The following is a 21284-nucleotide window of genomic DNA, read 5'->3' as shown; positions in this document are numbered from 1 at the left end:
CACAGACCACGACGAGAAGGTGCTACGTACGATGTCTCATGCCGCGCCCAGTTCGGCACAGCTGGAAGGTTGTCAGTGGAAACGGGCGCCGTCTTTTGCAGAAGCGCGAGGGCACATTCTAACGCCAAAGCACGCACAGCGCATATCCTGGCTGTCTGGTTTGGAGCTGGAAACGTGACTTGCCATCGCACTTACGCCAGGTTTATGCGGCAGCTGCGCATCACGCAGCCACGCAAGCGACTTCAAGGCGAGGAAGACGGTACGCATGGCTGCTGAAGTTTCGTCCTGTTGGCAACAGCCGGGCTGCTCATGACGGCCGCCTTCTGCAGTCAATTGCACGAGGGTGCTTATCGAGGCACATTGCGCGAAAGACGACGATTCTGCTTTGCGGTAAGCCGCCTTGTGCTGGAAAGGAAGGCGAGGACTCCGACTGGAAGGCTACTTATTCCACAAGGCGTCAACTACAAGCGCCAGATGAGCGCGAGTGCCGCTTCGAGCCAGATGAACCCGCCATCCAACGCCACTAGTGGCGCAGCAGACGGCACTGGTCCTGGCCCACTTCGAACCGTGGGCGAGATGCCTTCTGCGATGCCCGCCGTCGTGGAGAAGCAAGCTCGGTGTTACGTGATTCGCGCGCTGCACCAAGCGGAAAAGCAAGAACAGCACGAGCCAGCCAGCCAGGTCGAGGGTTTCCTTGGGGTCAGAGAAGTACAAACTTGTAGGAATATATAACAACGACGTATTCCTTCTCGGCTTCCACTCCTCACTGCTGCGCGCTGTTTCTTGGCAGCAAAATTTTCAAGGTCGGCGTCGCGGGTCTTACTCCCCAGTTTGACGTGGCCCTGGGGCCGTCCTCTTTACAGCCATTCTTTACAGCTATTCCGGGAGGGCAAAGCGCATCGGACATACTCCCCAGAGGTGCGCCAACAAGCATTTGCCACGCAGGAAGTGATGCAGGGCTTCTTGCGGCTCGTGCCACTGCCACCATCGCAGCTCAATGCAGCGGCACGCAAGCGGAGCCAGTCAGGCAAGCCCGTACAACACTTGGGGACACTGGCGACCCGGGTGCCTCACAATGGCACCACGCCACTGCTCGTGACGCGGGCGTCTGCACTGCGTGCCGCCATGGACCCTGCGGAGGCAAACTTATTTCTGGTTCCATGAGCAGAAAAGGCAGGAACATTTTTGTGAATTGGGAAGTAATTGTATAGGTGGATGACTTCGCTGTCGTCTAAGGGGCTTTAAATGTCGGGCTCAAGTACGCACTAAACGAATATTTATATTATGTCAGTCAATAAAATGTTTAGGATTTTTAATGAATAACAGTTTTACTCATAGAAGATTTACGCCTAAAACTATCGCTGAATGTAGTTTCGATGACTCGTAATGTTTGCGTACAGACCTTTGACAGAAAGGCATGTTTTTTCTAATCAGCTGACTCGTGTTTTCGAGTCAAACTAGGGCGATCGGTGGTCGGTGGTTTAAACTTTTATTGCTGTACACCGCTAGATATAATAAAATATTCCTCGCTGCTCGTGCGAGGTAGGCAGCATCAAGCTTACGGAAGGTTTTACAGTCCGCAAGTGTATGTGCCGCTAGGGATTGTGTCAGTGGTCGCCTTTAAGTGTCGTAGCGCACAGCTATGGCGATTATTGGCGAATATCGTGGCTGCCACCGACACGCTGGGGAAAGGAATGCGCGAGAAAGTAGAAAGCTGTGAGGCTTTCAACTTTATTAAAAAAAATTCAGTTATTATTTATTAATTTTTATTTATTCTTTCCTAACTTATTAAGAAATGATAACAGTTCTTTCACACCCCGTATACTGGCCTACGCCCCAGAGTGGGTTGTGCCATTTCACTAGGGACAAGGAAAATGAATCGCGATATGCTTCTCTCCCCTGCAGTACCATGTTGAACTTCTTTGACTCGGTACTTGGGATGTTAATCAGAGCACCCTGCTGCTCTGCGAAGAAGCATGATGTGTGCCGCATGTGCCAGCGGGAAAGGGTCACCCTGACGCACATCCTATGGGATTGCACGAAGTTCCCCGACGAAGCTTCGACAAGTACAACGATTCCGCCGTGACTCGCGGCTGCGGCGCAATGTTACGACCACGAAAGCCAAACCTGGGCCATCCAGCAAGTCTCGGCGCCTCTTGAAAGCAAAGGTCGGGCGAAACCGACGGAGCGTTGCCCCTCAGAGCCACAGACCGCGCTGGTGTTGAGCAGAGACTACCCGCTGAGAAGACGTCAGGGCCCAAGTCACGGTGCCATTTAGTCATGGTGTCGTGCTGAAGGCGACTAATTGACGTCGTTTCACTCTTTCACGCGAAAAAAAGACGACGCAACAGAATAGCTTTTAGCAACGTAGCTGTTCTGAGCCGAGCCTTCGCCGTACGGCGTCCGGTGTGACGTAGTGGGGTAGGTTCCGTATCTCGCCGTTAGAGGGCGCACCAATGATAGCACCAATTGAGGGTTTGGATTTTGTGGTGAATGGACGTGCTTTTCGGGGCTCCGTGGCGACGACGAAATCATAAGCTTTTGTGCATGCCTTGAGCTTGCTTCTGTTTTATTTGCTGTTTTTTCGTATTTAAATAGTAATTGGGGGGTTTTCCGTTTCTTTCCTTTTTTATTGGTCGCTCGTATTTCGGGTGCGCGGTTGTGCTTCGTCTACATTTGTTTTGCATGGATGATTAGGGCGTCCTTTCATCCCACGTGTTCCAACATGGGTAGCCGAGTGGGACGTTGAGTGTTTGTAGTCTTTAAATAGTAGCGTGGAAGTGGCAAGACAAATAGCTATTAGGGGTTTTACTGTGCGTGTTTGGTATGAAAGTGAGAGCGTGGTTGAGCGCGTGCGAGAGTGTGGCATACCTTTGGTCTCCGCGGCATTGATTGTTTTTAAAACAATAGTGAGAGTTGCTTTGCGGCATTTTGAGGATTTGAATCCTGTGCGTATCTGTTTTTTCTAAAAGGCACGTGCTCTGCATTGATATAGTATTATAGTATTTGCAAAAAGCCGTGCAATACATGGCGAGAAAGCCGGTAAAGCAGGCAGTAGGGGGGCGTCCCTCAAGGCAGATGAGGAGACGGGTGCGAATGGAGAGGGCGTCGAATCATCATCATCATCATCATCATCAGCCTGGTTACGCCCACTGCAGGGCAAAGGCCTCTCCCATATTTCTCCAACAACCCCGGTCATGTACTAATTGTGGCCATGCTGTCCCTGCAAATTTCTTGATCTCATCCGCCCACCTAACTTTCTGCCGCCCCCGGCTACGCATCCCTTCCCTTGGAATCCAGTCCGTAACCCTTAATGACCATCGGGTATCTTCCCTCCTCATTACATGTCCTGCCCATGCCCATTTCTTTTTCTTGATTTCAACTAAGATGTCATTAACTCGCGTTTGTTCCCTCACCCAATCTGCTCTTTTCTTATCCCTTAACGTTACACCTATCATTCTTCTTTCCATAGCTCGTTGCGTCGTCCTCAATTTGAGTAGAACCCTTTTCGGAAGCCTCCAGGTTTCTGTCCCGTAGGTGAGTACTCGTAAGACACAGCTATTATACACTTTTCTTTTGAGGGATAATGGCAACCTGCTGTTCATGATCTGAGAATGCCTGCCAAATGCACCCCAGCCCATTCTTATTCTTCTGATTATTTCTGTCTCATGATCCGGATCCGCAGTCACTACCTGCCCTAAGTAGATGTATTCCCTTACGACTTCCAGTGCCTCGCTGCCTATTGTAAACTGCTGTTCTCTTCCGAGACTGTTAAACATTACCTTAGTTTTCTGCAGATTAATTTTTAGACCCACTCTTCTGCTTTGCCTCTCCAGGTCAGTGAGCATGCATTGCAGTTGGTCCCCTAAGTTACTAAGCAAGGCAATATCATCAGCGAATCGCAAGTTACTAAGGTATTCTCCATTAAATTTTATCCCTATTTCTTCCCAATCCAGGTCTCTGAATACCTCCTGTAAACACGCTGTGAATAGCATTGGAGAGATCGTATCTCCCTGCCTGACACCTTTCTTTATTGGGATTTTGTTGCTTTCTTTATGGAAGACTACGGTGGCTGTGGAGCCGCTATAGATATCTTCCAGTATTTTTACATACGGCTCCTCTACACCCTGGTTCCGTAATGCCTCCATGACTGCTGAGGTTTCGACAGAATCAAATGCTTTCTCGTAATCAATGAAAGCTATATATAAGGGTTGGTTGTATTCCGCACATTTCTCTATAACCTGATTGATAGTGTGAATATGATGTATTGTTGAGTAGCCTTTACGCAATCCTGCCTAGTCCTTTGCTTGACAGAAGTCTAAGGTGCTCCTGATTCTATTAGCGATTACCTTAGTAAATAGCTTGTAGGCAACGGACAGTAAGCTGATCGGTCTATAATTTTTCAAGTCTTTGGCGTCCCCTTTCTTATGGATTAGGATTATGTTAGCGTTTTTCCAAGATTCCGGTACGCTCGACGTTATGAGGCATTGCGTATACAGGGTTGCCAGTTTCTCTAGAACAATCTGCCCACCATCCTTCAGTAAATCTGCTGTTACCTGATCCTCCCCAGCTGCCTTCCCCCTTTGCATATCTCCCAAGGCTTTCTTTACTTCTTCCGGCGTTACCTGTGGGATTTCGAATTCCTCTAGACTATTTTCTCTTTCATTATTGTCGTGGGTGGCACTGGTACTGTATAAATCTCTATAGAACTCCTCAGCCACTTGTACTATCTCATCCATATTAGTAATGATATTGCCGGCTTTGTCTCTTAACGCATACATCTGATTCTTGCCAATTCCTAGTTTCTTTTTCACTGTTTTTAGGCTTCCTCCGTTCCTGAGAGCATGTTAAATTCTATCCATATTATACTTCCTTATGTCAGCTGTCTTACGCTTGTTGATTAACTTCAAAAGTTCTGCCAGTTCTATTCTAGCTGTAGGGTTAGAGGCTTTCATACATTGGCGTTCCTTGATGAGATCTTTCGTCTCCTGCGATAGTTTACTGGTATCCTGCCTAACGGAGTTACCACCGACTTCCATTGCACACTCCTTAATGATGTCCACAAGATTGTCGTTCATTGCTTCAACACTAAGGTCCTCTTCCTGAGTTAAAGCCGAATACCTGTTCTGAAGCTTGATCTGGAATTCCTCTATTTTCCCTCTTACCGCTAACTCATTGATCGGCTTCCTATGTACCAGTTTCTTCCGTTCCCTTCTCAGGTCTAGGCTAATTCGAGTTCTTACCATCCTGTGGTCACTGCAGCGCACCTTGCCGAGCACGTCCACATCTTGTATGATGCCAGGGTTAGCGCAGAGTATGAAGTCTATTTCATTTCTAGTCTCGCCGTTCGGGCCCCTCCACGTCCACTTTCGGCTATCCCGCTTGCGGAAGAAGGTATTCATTATGCTCATATTATTCTGTTCCGCAAACTCTACTAATAAGTCCCCCCTGATATTCCTAGTGCCTATGCCATATTCCCCCACTGCCTTGTCTCCAGCCTGCTTTTTGCCTACCTTGGCATGAAAGTCACCCATGAGTATAGTGTATTTAGTTTTCACTCTAGCCATCGCCAATTCAACGTCTTCATAGAAGCTTTCGACTTCCTGGTCATCATGACTGGATGTAGGGGCGTAGACCTGTACAATCTTCATTTTGTACTTCTTATTAAGTTTCACAACAAGACCTGCCACCCTCTCGTTAATGCTATAGAATTCCTGTATGTTACCAGCTATATTATTATTAATCAGGAATCCGACGCCTAGTTCCCTTCTCTCTGCTAAGCCCCGGTAGCACAGAACGTGCCCGCTTTTCAGCACTGTATATGCTTCTTTTGGCCTCCTAACTTCACCGAGCCCTATTATATCCCATTTACTGCCCTCTAATTCCTCCAATAGCACTGCACTCCAATAGCGTCGAATCAACCGGCACACAATGTGATGTCGATACTAGGCTGCAGAAAATGGAGGCTTTCCAGGAAGAGCTTCTCGAACTGGTGCAAGAGCTCAAAAATGAACTAAACACGGAGAGTGAGGCACGGAAGGTAGTTGAAAAGAGACTTGAAGCAGCAGAGGAAAAGCTGAACAGGGTCGCCATTGTGACCGAGAATGTGCGTGACAATGGAACGCAGACCCCCGGCGCGACAGGCGCGGGAGGGTCAGAGAAATACGTGGAACGCAGGCAGGGCGATGAAGGGTTAGCTGAAAAGAGGAGCACCTACCTTGAGGCCGCTACGCGGAAAAAGCAGGAGCCCAAGGCACAACGCCCCTTGTCGAGTCCGAATCACGCGGAAAATGACAAAGGGAAGCAGGGAAAGGTAGGAGAGAGTGAAAGGGTGATTATTGCTGGCGATTCAAACCTGGCTGGGCGCTCAAAAGCAATTGTGGAGAGGGTGAAAGGCGACAAAAGAGTGGCGGTAGGCACATTTCCAGGGCCCACACTGGTTTCTGTCATGGAGCGAGCAAAAGAAAAGCTCGCGGAAAATGCCCACGTGCGCAACCTCGTCATAGTAGCAGGTGGGCTCAATGACGTCCTAAACAGGAAAGGGCCAGGACTAGCCCAGCGCTTGGTGAAGGGGGTGGACGACTTGCGTGAGCTATCCCCTCTGGTGCAGATCGTGGTGTTCACGGTGCCGGAGGTGCCTGTGCGTGACAGTCACGTACAAAGAGCCGTATTGGTTGCTAATGAGAATATGGAAAATGAGCCGAGATAAAGGCTTCGAGGTTGTCGAAGTAAACAGGGAAGTGAGGAGTTGTGGTGGTTTTAAACGAGACGGGATCCACTTCAATTACAGGTTAGCACGAGAAGTGGGCTGGCGACTTGGTGGTCGCGCTGTTGCTTTTTTAGGGGGCCCGCGGGCGCTCAGGAGGTCAGAGTAGATAGTAATTAAGAAGGTCTCCCAGGGGAACATCAGAAGAGCATCGCCATCGATAATAGCAAAAGGAGGAAAACAAGGAAAAGAGCTCGCCATGCAATAGGCTACATAAACATGCAGGGCGGCAGAAGAAAGGAAAAGTGGGCAGAGATTGAGGAGCAGTTACATAGAGAACAAATAGGGGTGTATGCGGTTACAGAAACGCACCTTAGAGAGTCAGAAGAGCCACCACTTATTGAGAATTATGTTTGGGAATGGTGCAACAGAACTAAGTCGGACAGAAAGGAAGGGGGAGTCGGAACGCTCATCCATCAGGGAGCCAAATGGAAAAGAGTAAATTCACAATGTCAAGAGCATCTTTGGTTATCAGGTACAATGAGTGGGAAAGAAACTTGGCTGGGCGTTGCGTATTTGTGGACCGGAAGAAAATGCACAGACAAGAATAAAGGGTTAGGGGAATGCATAAGCGCTGATATTGAGGGTTTCGGGAGTGGTGCTGAAATTGTCCTATTAGGTGACATGAATGCCCACATACAGGATTTAGATGGCTATACCGACAATAACGGGAAGTCAATGCTGGACCTTTGTGAGCAACATAACCTCGTGATCGTGAATACAGGGCCTAAGTGTGAAGGACAGATTACGTGGGAAGTGGGAAACCGGCAATCGACCATTGATTACTGTCTCATGACAGAAGGAATTCATGATAAGTTGCGAGAAATGGTCAACGATGAGGAAGGCTTTAACAGCATAGGGAGTGACCATAAACGTATCATATTAAAAATAGGACATGTAGTTGGAAAAAAGAGCAAGGAGAGCAAAATGGCCCGTCCACATTTGAACGCTGAACAAATAGCAAATACAGTCACTAGAGTTGAGGAAGAACTTTGCAAATGGCCAAGTAAAGAGTGGGAATATGGTGAGCTTCTAAGTGTAATAACGACTGAAATACGGAAAGAGAAACAACATGTTCATTGGAAAGGAAAAAAGAAACCGAAAAGCTGGGGGAACAAGGAGATACGAGAAGCGATCGCTGAACGACAGAAAGCATCTCGAGAGCGCGGGCAGGCAAAGAAGGCGCAGTTGCCACAGGATGAAGTAACTAGTAAATGCGAAATATACCGGGAGAACAAGTCTATGGTTCAAATACTGGTGCAAACAAAATTAAAAGGTAAAAGTGAACGTTGGTTGTCAGAAATACGTGAGAAAAAGAAGGCCGCAACTAGGATATTTTGTAACCACATAAAATTATTAGGCCGGAAGTCAACAACAATACAACAACATATCCTAGACGAAGATGAAAACAGACTGGAAGGAGAAGCAGCAATAAATTACATCCGAAAAGCAACAGCCGAATCTTTCCAAGGCAATGACGAGGTTATACTTGATGAAAAAAAGAGCATGAAAGAGACTCAAGGGGAAAAGCAGCTGGTGCTGACAAAATTAAACTGGAAGAAAGCGGAAGAGAAAATTCCTAAGCGCACAGCCACAGGGCTAGACGAGGTTCCCATTAGGCTGATAAATGAACTGGGACCAAAAAGTAAGGAAGCTCTGGTGAAAGCAGTGGAAAAACAGTAAGAGGTAGACGAATACCAGAGAGTTGGCGCCAAAGTAGAATGAATTTAATTTATAAAGGTAAGGGGCAGAAAGGTAAGAGTAAGGTAAGGGCCAGACCCTTGGCCATTACATCGGTAATATACAGGCTAGCAATGCAGGCAATCAAATTAGATCTTCAAGCATGAGAAGACAATAATGGCATTTTGGGAGAACAGAACAGCTTCAGAATAGGTAGGCGTTTAGATGATAACTTACTTATTCTTACGCAGTGTATTGAAATATCAAAAGTAAAAATCATTATATCAATTATTATTCAATTATTTAAATAAATAGGTAATTTTTAATAATAAATAACAATTATTCAGTGTTTATGGCGCAAGGGCTACAACGGCCAAAGAGCGCCAGCAACAATGTTTAGTAGCAAGGTAGAATGTTATAAACATGTCAGCGGGTATAATGGGTTGCAATGCCTGTGATGTACTGCGGTGGCCTAGGAATTAAAAGCATAAGGCTTGCATTTCTTGGAAGAATTTAGGATCATTATGTAAGATTTCAGGTAGCGTAGGGAAGATGAGTTTAAAAGCGGTAAAATATATTCTTTAAAAAGTTCATATCATAAAGATACCTTAACAGCCGGTCGAGGGGGAACATCGGCTCAGCCGATAGGAAAACTGCTGGATGCATAGGTAAATTGGTGCGGGAAAGTTCAGGAAAGTATTTTTTTCGCGTGGCTTCCATGCCAGGGCATTATATGAGAACATGGATGAATGTCAGTTGATTTCCACCTCTAATGCAGACCGGTGTATCAGTACCGGTTAGAAGGTGTGTTGCATAGATACCGGTGCACAGGTGTTTGGGTAATGTAGGGATGGATGATGTGAAGTTTGTTATTATTTTCTGTGTCCCAAGCTTCTTGCCATGCGTGACGCAGATTGCCTCCAACGACGGTTTCAAATCTGTATGTGCAACATACCTTGCCTTTATTTGGGACCTTAGACCTGCTAAAGCCGCATTTGCGTCTGCCGCTTCATTACCAGGTGTACTAGTATGGCCAGGTACCCAGGAGATTATATTATGTAGCCCTCTCTTGTAGGCCAAGGATAAGCTGCTCATGAGAGTGTTTATCGCCGGATTCTCTCTTTGTTTTTTTAGGTATATCGACCGCACCTCACTTAAGGCATCTGTGTATATTATCGATTGATTGATCTGTTTTATTGATCTGTTTATAGCTTTATTGGACACAGTAATATGTGGCCTTTTTAGACATTTCAGGAGCCTATGACAACGTAGACTGCAACCTTTTGTGGGATATTCTGGAAGGGGAAGGCTTAGGTCACGATTGTCCACAGCTTTTGAGAGAGATTTACATAGAAAACACCATTTGCGTTGAACGCGAAGGAATGAGGAGCGAGGAGAAAGTTGATACAGTGAAAGCTCGTTAATTCGAACTTTAATAATTCAAATTTATGGATAATTCGAACTGTACGATTTGGTCCGGCCAAGCTCCACAGAAGTCTATGTATAAAAAAGTCCGTTAATTCGAACACGAGAAGGTTCCCTCACGGATAATTCGAACTACGCTGGCCTGGCACACGGCCAGAGAAATGCTCCTACTGCCTACACACAAGGCTGTATTGCCTCCGAAACGGAGAGAACGGCGAGAGAAGGCAAAATCGGAAAAAAATCTAACCGGCGCGGGGTCAGCCAGAAGGCAGCGGCGGCTGCCGCCTCTCCGTTCTACGTAACCTCCGAGACTTCTTGCCCATTGCGAATCTCGGAGGCTTTGCAAATCATGTAGAGCTGCTAATGTTGTGCGGAGATGGCACGGCAAGCGCCAAAACACATCGAATCAAGTACGTCAAGAACCAACGAATCAGGGCCTTCGCCACTTTCACATGTTCAGCGTCTTTGTCTCGGCAGTCTTCATCGGTTGTGCACCTCTGTTTTCAGCTTAGGAGGTATCGGCCGTCGCGATTCATTGTGATTGTGTTAAGCCTCGGCTAACGTTCGTTTCGGTGGACATCGGTGGTGTGGCACAGTCGGACCCAGAGCTTCGACTTGAAGATGGCGTGTGCCCGCGGCACACCCCATCACTTTCTGAGACGCCAAATTTCTGTCATCCCCTACTGCTTCCAAATCGCAGTGTACTGTTGCTCTCCTTCACTTTCGTTAGTTCGAACTTTCGTTAATTCGAACTGAAGCGGCTTCCCCTTGCGGTTCGAATTAACGAGCTTTTACTGTATCAATACGGGAATGAGGCACGGGTGCCCTTTATCCGCACTTCTGTTTATGATGTATACGGAAAGGTTGGAAAAGGCCCTAGAAGGAAGTAAAATAGCATTTATTCTCCCATACAAACAGGCGGGTACAGTAGTAGAGCAGCAGATTGCAACGTCTGGCTAACATCTGTTGAAAGGAAGGCAACAATTTTGGATTGAAATTTAGTGTTACAAAATCAGGTGTTATGGCTTTCAATGGAAACAGTGAGCAAACAGCAGCAATACAGGGCCAGAAAATACCTCGGGTAAAAGAATACAGATACGTTGGTATATGGATAAACGAAAGCAATAGATATATGGAAATACAGGAAAAACAATAACAGTGAAGGGGAAGAGAAATGGAGCCATAATGAAGCACAGAGCGCTATGGGAATACAATAGGTACGAGGTGCTACGGGCGTGGAATGGTGTAATAGTTCCAGGGACTTGCGTTTGGAAATGCGGTTGTTTGCCATAAATCCGGGGTACAATCAGGACTCGATGGGAACCAAGGGTGCGATCTTGTACGCGTTCCAAAATAGAACGGAGGCGGTCCGTTCCACCGAGCCGCACACGGTTGGTCAGTTTGAACGGTGAAGAACGCCATGACGTCAATTGTGAAGTGATATCTGCTGTCAATCATTCCGTGTTGTCTGCTATCGGACGAACGCAACGGAACGGACCGCCAATTTCGCGACGGAAAGAACGGACCGCCTCCGTTCGAGTTTGGAACGCGTACAAGATCGCACCCCAAAGGTCAGCGGGAGGCCTCGCACTGGGCGTCCACGGGAAGACTACAAATGAAGCTGTGGAGCGTGACATGGGCTGGAGAAGTTTTGAAGTCAGGGAAGCTCACAGAAAAATTGATTATGAAGAACGGCTGAGGAATGTGGAAGAAATTAAATGGGCTGGGAGAGTTTTGACGTATCTTTGCAGGAAAAACATTGATTCACAGTGGATGAAAAGAACTAGGACGCTTACGAGCAAGTATGCGGCCTCTAGCGTGAGCAATACAGCGAGAAAGAACGTCAAGCGGGAAATCAGAGAGGCTGAACTAACCTCATGGGGGGCGGCAATGGAAAAACATCTGCCATGAGAAACTACTTAAGGGGAAAAACGAAATCAGGAAAGAAAATTTGGTTGTGGGTGTTCACAGTGTTTTTTATTTCTTTTTTAAACTAGGTAGGGCATTAGGCAGTATAATAGCAAGAGCTTGGTGGCGAACCCACCACCCCGTTTCAAAGGGGACGCTCATAACATCCATCCATCCATCCGATAAAACCCCTGAATAAAAAAAGTTACGACTTTCTCCGAACTTTGCCGCTTCCTCTCTCGCCTGCCACGCCTCCAGAGACTCTGTCCTCCTATTGGTCGGAGCGCCGTGGTCAAGTGCCAGCGTGCGTTGTTTTCTTTCTTTCTTTTTTATTGTCCGTAGCAAACGCTGGCACCATCCCCGGGTATTGAAATCGCGCTTCGGTTGGTTTCTGGTGGCGGAGTTTTGGTGGGCAGCGTTTCGCAAGTGCTGGCCCGATTTACGTGTTGCGGCGTTGTCTAGCCTATGTTTTGCTTATGGGTGCAACAACCGAGGCGCCTAGGGGAAAAGGCGTTTCGTTATTCCATTAGCAAGAAGCAACGCCGCTCGCCGTAAGATTTTGTTGCGCAGGATCGGCCGGGAAAATTTTGAAAATGCGCGGCACCTGCGCCTTTGTGTGGAAAGTGGCCGTTCATCAGAAGTCGCTCGTATATTTTGGGACGATAGCTTCCTCCAATGTGTGCTTTAGTCACTTAGGTACAATGATTGCAGGCCATGAAAAAATTAACGGTAATTATCCCCATGGTATTGCGGGTGTTGAGCGCTATGAGCTAGTCCACATTGCGTTTTTTCATTTCTTGAATTTGCTTTGAATTGGGCTGTCACGCACGCATGAGTGGGCGACTACTATTTGATTTTCTGGCGCATACAGGCGATCTGCAGGGGGTGATGACATGATCGCGCAAGCTTGCTCACACTAAAATTACGCTACAGTTGTATTCAGTATAGAGACCACAGCGCAAAAGCCACTTAACACTGAGAAGACACTGATATGGAAGGACGATGCACTCGCTACAAATTCGTTTTAAGGTAAGCTGAAATAATACCTGCGGTGCACATGTGAGCGTATATAAGAGAAAAAATTCAAGGAGCACTTAGTTTCCCCTACGTGGATGAATGCGAAATCATTGTACGAACATCGAGCGATGCCTAGGCTCTTCCAGCTGTCTTCATTTAACAGCGCCCTAATTAACAGCAAAGGCCATGGGCTCGACTGTCTTAATTAACTATACATTAATTGGATGTGCCTTAACGAACAGGGTCTTAATTAACACCAAAGGTCGAGCGTTCGACTCCGAAGAAATTTCCGTGCATCTGATGCCTTCAATAATTTTGCCTTAAACAACAAACTGCTTCGGTTCGGCTCCCATCAATAGTGGCGTGTTCGAGTGCAGAATGAACAATGTCTTAATTAGACCTGATATAATTTCCTCCACCTTATTAACTCTACCTTTATTAACTTTACCTTAATTAACGTTACCTTAATTGACATCGTAAACTGCCTAGATATGCTCACTTGACTTTTTGGACCATCGCGGTCATGCCAATGCCGAAAACACCGGATTTTCCGCCTCAGGAGCAAAATAATGCTTCACGTCAAGAGGAACCTAAGCTGAATTATTGCTCCGTTTTGAAAATTTTTGTTCAACAGATGGCGCAGCCTACGCTACTACATCGAGGCATAGCCTAGCTGTTTTAGGAACTCTATACAGAGCGCGTAGCAATTTATGCCGCTCGAGAAAGTAGTGCGCAGTATGAAGACCGTGTACAGGGAAATAACAAAATTTCGTATAACAGAGCCTTACTAGGAAGACGTGAATATTGCTACAAAGCATCTTGACGTCACCTAAATTGCCAAACAATTTGTATGCTTTTTGAAGAGTCACCATTGAAAATGCACAACAAAATGGTGGCCGATCAGCTGTTTAGATTCTGTGGTAGGTGTGTTTGTGAAAGCGGTCTTTCTGGAATAAACAACGCGTTGTGTGAAAGGTTTGTGCAATATTTTGGATCGTCGCTGGAATTTTGTTTCCAACGAATGGGTGCCATCACAAAAGAAGCCCGTTTCTTCCGAGGAGGCGCTTGAAAGTGGTAGAGTACGCGCTGGTGTAATTCTGTTGCTCTTGTGCACATGTAGTTTATTTGTTGCTTATATTTAATGCAGGCCGTACGACTCCATAGCTTATCGAATTTAAAGAGTTCTGAGGTAGCGTAGCAGTACAGGTGTGTACCGTTGCGTCGTTGAGTGTCATTCCGTTCGTTCATAGTACGTAGCGGTAGGCCTAATCTCGCCCAGCGGCTGCCGAGTCCGTCACCCTATCGTGCTGTCGCTAAGTTTTGCAAAATTCGTTGGGCCCCTTGGAGCAGGTGGGTTGTTGTATATACAATATCACAACGGCTCGCATGGCGGCAGTTTACACCTAACTTTACGACGTCCGTGAGCGGCGTGCATGGTCGTGGAACCAAGAATTTGTCGTGCATTCGCCACTGTATAACGCGTACCTCGCGAGGTAAAGACTATTCTCAAATGAAAGTGGATACAATGCCAACGTTGTCCTGCCTGTTTGCTACACTGTGCTGGCAGTGGCTTGTGCAAATGGGACATAGACTCGCCTCGCTCGTGCAATGACAAGGCGCAAACGAGGAACTTGACGTACGCGACAGGCAGCGTAGTGTCTCATGCGGCAATTCTGGGGTTTTACGTGCCAACACCACCATTTTGTTATGAGGTACGCCGTAGTGAGGGACCCCAGATCAGTTCTGACCGTCCTATACGTGACCCCAACGCACGGGGCACGGACGTTATCGCATTTCACCCCCATCGAAATGCATCCGGGCTCGCGCTTAGCAGTGCGTCACCACAGCCGCTAAGCCACCGCGGCGGGGATCTCTTATGAGGTACTTTCGCAGTTTTTCGCGGTGTCTCTACGAACTTATGTCTCATAGCCTTGCCACTGAAGATCCAGCTGTTGTAAAAATTGCTCTAGACAATAAGATATTGGAAGAGAAACTAGCGTGTCCATTTTCCAACTGGTGTGTCCAAAAACTAGCTTCCATTTCCCATTTTGCACGATTGATTTATCCTTCAATACACTCTAAGTTTAGTATATTCAACAATAGAAACACAAATTCACACTTATAACAGATATTGTTACACATTATTAAATATTATCATTCAAAAATAAGCTTTCTCATTTTTACGGTAGTCCTTTAGTTTAGGTGTTTTATTATTTTTTCTATCTAGCCAAGGCTGACTACCTCATTATACACTACCTTTTTGTTTATTCTCGGTTTTGTTCTCATCTGCGATTATTCATTTATTTTCCTTCTTATTACTCATTTATTTAATAACTAACTGATTTCAGTTTCGGATCATATGACCGTGCGTCTCGTTGCCTATCTCCGACAGTGAGTTGGTGCCATGAATTGAAGCTTCGTCGTCATTATCATATGTTGAGGAGGCTTGAAATCGGCATTGCGATTGACGAAATGGGTTTCGTGGAGGGAAGCTCACAGCTCACAGGCCGTCGCTTACAGGCAGCTGCATTCTAGGACATACACCACACCAGCAACACTAAGCAGGATCAATCCTGACCTTCCTACTGAATGCCCACACTGCGGCCACGAATACAACTTCGAACACATGCTCTGGCTTTGCCCTGCCAACGCGAGCGTGGACTTTCCCGACCAGTCTTCCTGGGACTCAGCGCTCAGAAGCACAGAGCTCACCGCTCAGCTCAAGGCTGTCCAGAGGGCCCGGGCCGTCACCGAAGGACTCTGTCTACCGGCCCCGATCTGGGTGGAGCCGCCGGATTGATTTCCCCTCAGGACCTAAATAAAGTTCTAACTCACTAACTCACTCACTCACAGTTGCCTGAGAAGATATATGTCGTGAGAGGAAAGCAACGCAGCAAAAGAAGGATCACGAGCAAGAAGAGAAGGATACCGAGTGGTAAGAAAGGCAAAGGCAGGCATAAATTGAGCTCGAGAAAATTAAACTATCAGGCCAAGCACTCCGTACAGATGGTCAACCAGCGAAGCTGAAACGCGTGGCCCCGCTGTTTACCACTGGGTAAATCGCGAGATCTCATTGAAGTCTTTCTCAATTATTGGTTACGTCTCTGTGTTTCTTAATGAGGTTACACACACGTTCGGCAGCGATGGAGAGAGCGACGTTAGTGACGACACGCTCGCAGTCCGCCGGTGCCACTTGTTTCCGTTGTCTCGAGTTTGCTCGGTGGCGTGCTTAGCAGCATCCGCCCGGCATCGCCGCTTGTAATTATTCAAATTCAAATTGCCTCAAAATTTAATCTGTCCGTCACGTCAGACAATGAACGGCTCGTACCCCCTCCAGCAATGGCTCATACCTCCTTAAACGCGGTGTCCTCATTTTTTTTTATTTATTGCCTGTCTTGTACTACTATAATGTTACGTAGGAAGACACAGACAAAAAGCTATATACAAGTATATTTACTAGGGAATACGCCGCAATTGGCCAAGAGGCAAAAGCCCACACTAGCTTCTAATCGTTGCCGTCGTCTTCTCACTGCTCGCCTCTTCATAATTGTAAACACTGTTCCGTAGCATTACCCACGGCGGCAAAAGCGCCGTCCCGGAGCGACTAAAGATCGGACTCGGAAGCATTGTAGTAGGCCTTGAGCCTATGCACGTGTACGACATCACTAGAGGCCAGAGTAGAGGATGAGGTTGAGCTTGTACGTCAAAGGCATCACCTGTCCTAGCACGCGGAACGGCCTTGTGTATCGCGAGAGGAGCTTTTCTGAACGTCCGACGTGACGAGAGGGCCACTACAGGAGCACGAGCGCACCAGGCGAAAACAGCACGTCATGGTGGCGGGCCTTGTACTGACGCTGCTGAGTGGTTTGCGAGGCCGTGAGTCGAGCACGGGCAAGCTGGCGTGCTTGGTCGGCGAGGGCGATGGCGTCGCGCGCATACTCGCTTGTTGAGATCGCAGCAGGAGGAAGTGCCCCGTCAAGGGGTCAGGTCGGTTCGCGACCGTACAGTAGGTAAAACGGAGAAAATCCGGCGGTGCCGTGGCGGGAAGAATTGTACGCAAATGTGACGTAAGGAAGGGCAATGTCCCAGTCGTGGTGTTCCTTGGAAACGTACTTGGAGAGCATATCGGTAAGAGTACGGTTTAAGCGCTCTGTCAGGCCATTGGGTTGAGGATGGTATGAGGTAGTCAGCTTGTGTTGAGTGGAGCAGGAACGCACATTGTCGGCGATAACTTTCGAGAGGAAGGTACGACGACGGTCAGTAAGCAGCTGTCGCGGGGCGCCATGAAGTAAGATAATGTCACGCGAGAGAAAGTCCGCGACGTCAGTGGCGCAACTGGTAGGGCGAGCCAGCGTGATAGCATATCTGGTGGCGTAAACAGTTGCGACGGCTACCCAATTGTTCCCAGAGGATGACGAGGGAAAGGGACCGAGTAGGTCTAATCCAAAACGAAAGAACGGTTCCACAAAGACAGTGATCGGCTGGGGATGACCGGCAGGTAGCACCTGAGGTGTTGGCAGACGCTGGCAGGGATCACAGGCAGCAACATAGCATCGGACGGAGCGAGCGAGACTAGGCCAATAGAAGCGGGGGTGGACGCGGTCGTACGTGCGGGTTACCACAAGATGTCCTGCAGCGGTTGCGTCATGCATCTCAAAAAGCACAGTCTGTCGTAGAGGTTTTGGCACGACAAAAAGATCAGATCCGTCAGGGAGGAAGTTTCTTCGGTACAGAATGCCGCCCTGAAGGACATGTCGGCGAACGGATGCGTCGGTAGGTGTAGAGCGCAGACGCTCGATGAATGCTCGCAGCGATAGGTCTCGGTACTGCTCATCGACGATGTTAGCGAAGGCAGACACAGAGAAAAAGCCGTTGGCGGTACTACTATCGGTGTCGTCAGGCTCATTTACTGGGTAGCGAGACAGGCAGTCAGCGTCCTTGTGTAGTCGGCCATATTTGTAGGCGACAGTATACGAATATTCTTGGAGGCGTAAGGCCCAGCGACGAAGCCTTCCTGCAGGATCTTTCAATGAGCATAAGCAGCAAACCGCGTGATGGTTTGTGACAACAGAAAAGGGTCGCCCATATAAATATGGGGGGGACTTCGCAACCGCCCAAACTAGGACCCGACACTCACGCTCCGTGATGGAATAGTTGCGCTCCGAGGGTGAGAGGAGCCTGCTGGCGTAAGTGATAACACAGTCGTTGCCACGCTGGCGTTGGGCGAGTACTGCGCCAATTCCGTGACCGCTGGCATCAGTACGGACTTCGGTAGGTGCGGAAGGATCGAAATGGGCCAGAACGGGAGGCGTTGTAAGATGGTCGATTGATGCGAGAGTGCAGAGGCCTCGTTATCGCGCCACTGGAAAGGGCGTCTTTTTTTGAAAAGCTCGGATAGTGGTCGTGATGTGGCCCCAAAATTTTTCACGAAATGGCGGAAGTACGAACAAAGGCCGATGAAGCTGTGCACATCCTTGACACACTTCGGAACAGCGAAGTGCGTACGAGCATGGATCTTGCCTGGGTCCGGTTGCACTCCGTTCGCGTCAACGAGATGCCCCAGGACGGTAATCTGGTGACGGCCGAATGTGCACTTCGATGCGTTGAGTTGCAGACTGGCTCGAGTTCGCTACGCACCTCGAGCGCCTCTCAGCAGTCCTGGACTCCTGAGAGGCGCTCGAGGTGCGTAGCAAACATTGAGGAGAATACTATAACATCGTACAAGTAGTACAGGCACGTCAACCATTTGAAACCGTGAAGAAGAGAGTCCATCATGCGTTCAAAAGTGGCAGGAGCGTTACATGAACCGAACGGCATCACAATGAATTGATAAAGACCATCTGGTGTTACAAAACCGTCTACTCACGGTCAAGATCTTCCACGGCAGTCTGCCAGTAGCCGGAGCGAAGGTCTATAGCGGAGAAGTATCGAGCACCGTGGAGGCAGTCAAGGGCATCATCAATTCGAGGTAGGGCATACATGTCCTTTTTGGTAACCCTGTTAAGGTGCCAATAATCCACATAAAAGCGCGATGAGCCATCCTTCTTTATGACCAGTACAACAGGTGACGCCCAGGGACTATATGACGGTTCAATAATGTTCTGGGCAAGCATTTTGCGAACTTCGGCGTGAATAACTTGACGCTCAGTCGCTGACACTCGATACGGGTGGTGATGAATAGGAGGGGCATCGCCGGTATTAATGCGATGTTTTACAGCTGTAGTTTGGGCTAAAAGACGATCGTCAAAGTAAAAAATATCGTGGTAGGAAAACAGAACGCGGTAGAGCTCGCGAGCGTGCTCGGATGGCATGTCGGGTGCAATCATTTTCTGTAAGTCGGCGATGGTACAAGTTGCTGACTGTGATGTTAGAGAAGGTTCAGCTGAATTGTCGTCTACTGCGATAGATGCTACTGAGTGATCTTCGAATGAGCAAAGCTGGGCCAGAGACATCCCGCGTGGCAGCACTTGTGTCGTCAAGCCAAAATTGACCACTGGCAGGCCGACGCAATTCGCCGTGATAGATAAAATTGTATGAGGCACAGTGATGCCATATGTAGGTAGGGCATCTTCTATAGGAGCCGCGATGTAGTGACCGTCGGCCACTGGGGGGGATGACACTAAGTCAACGTAAGTCAGTGGTGAAGGTGGCAAGCCGGCGAAGTCGACGGAACTGAGGCAACTGGCTGTGGTTCAGCGGGATCCAGAACGGGCAGGTCAAGGCGGAGAGTGCTGGCGGAACAATCGATGAGAGCAGAATGTGCGGAGAGGAATTTTAAGCCGAGGATGATGTCCTGGGGACAGTGGGCGATGACTGTAAATAGCACGATAGTGGAGCGATCGGCGAAGGAGACGCGGGCGGCACACATACCAAAAGCAAGGGCTGTTCCGCCATCGGCGACACGGACAACAGGCATCGTGGTAGGCGTGATGATTTTATTCAGGCCATTGCGGAGGTCAGCGCTCATTATCGACAAATGCGCCCCCTTGTCTATAAGAGCAGAAACAGAAACGCCGTCGACTTGCACGTCAAGAAGGCTCAGATGAGTAGGCAACGTCAGTAGAGCATTTGGCGGCGTAGGTAGCAATGCAGCGTCAACTCGAGGCTCTGCATCGTCTACTTTCCCGGCTGGAAGCGGCGTCCGAAGGGAGTCGGCGAAAGAAGTGATAGGACTGGGGAGAGCGAGACTGTCGTCGTTGGGGCGAAGGCGAACGAGAATAGGGGCGGTTCGGCGCAAGAGAATCAGTGGCGGCATTATCGGAGCGTGCGACATAGGGACGAGAAGGGGCACCTGAGGGGCGAGAGTAGTCAGTATAAGCAGACTGGGTGGGGGAACTTCAGCGACTGCGACAGTCCCGAAAAATGTGCCCGATTCAACGGCAGTGAAAACAAATGGGCTTGTCGTCAGCAGTGCGCGATTGAGATGGGTTGCCGAAACGTGGTGGGTAATAAGATGCCGGACGCGGTGGAATCAATGAAGCCGGGAGTTTATCAGGGCGATCGGCCAAGCAGATGGTGTGAAGACCCATGTTTGCAAATTCCTGGCGGACAACTGCCTGGATCAGGGAAACCGTGACTGCAGGTGCGTTGGAGGGGCTGGAGTCGAAGTCAGCCGGATAGGCGGCCTCGATCTCACGGCGGACGATTCGGGTGAAATTCCCAGTGTTGGTGGGACGCGGAACGTCGGCACAGGAAGATATCGCTGGGGTGCTGGGCAGACGGGCAAACTGCTGGTCAATACGTCGGCTCTTAGCGAGTTCCAGGCGGCGGCACTCTTTTATAACTGCATCCACCGTGGCCACGTTGTTAAAAACGAGCAATTTGAAGGCGTCATCGGCAATGCCTTTGAGGATGTGGGAGACCTTGTCGGACTCAGTCATGTGTGCAACAACTTTGCGGCACAGAGCCCAGAGGTCCTGAATGTACGTGACGTAGGGCTCTGTTGACGTTTGCACGCGGCCGGATAACGCCTTCTGCGCGGCAAGTTGGTGACTGTATGGGTTGCCGAACAAGTCTCGGAGCTTTTGCTTAAGCGAATCCCAACTGGTGAGCTCATCTTCCTGCCACCGAGGTAAAAGATTACGTTGGCGAGCATGATAGTCATAGTCATTGTAAACACTGTTCCGTGGCAATATCAAACAACAAATTAAATTTGTGAAAACAAGCTAAATTAGCAAGTTTTCAGCACCAAGCGTCAGCCTTACAGGGCTGACTACTTTATAACTCTTTGAGCGCGGACAAGGGTTCCACCATTGACTGCCACGCAAGTACACAATCTTGTGCTTGCTGATTTTCTAGAAATCTCGACATGCATTCTCGAAAAAGCATTTGGGCAGGCCGAGCATCCAGATCGCTTAGATACCCTGTCATACGGTCGCGCAATAGAAAGTGAAGGCCAACTGGCATGATAAGGTCAAACGGCAGTCCATCATCGTTTTATACAGATAAATATGAAATACCCTTTGGATCTAAAAGAAAGTGTTTTTTG

The sequence above is a fragment of the Dermacentor albipictus genome, unplaced genomic scaffold, assembly GCF_038994185.2.
Source record: "Dermacentor albipictus isolate Rhodes 1998 colony unplaced genomic scaffold, USDA_Dalb.pri_finalv2 scaffold_72, whole genome shotgun sequence".
NCBI lineage: Eukaryota > Metazoa > Arthropoda > Arachnida > Ixodida > Ixodidae > Dermacentor > Dermacentor albipictus.
Note: the sequence above shows the minus strand (reverse complement) of the source record.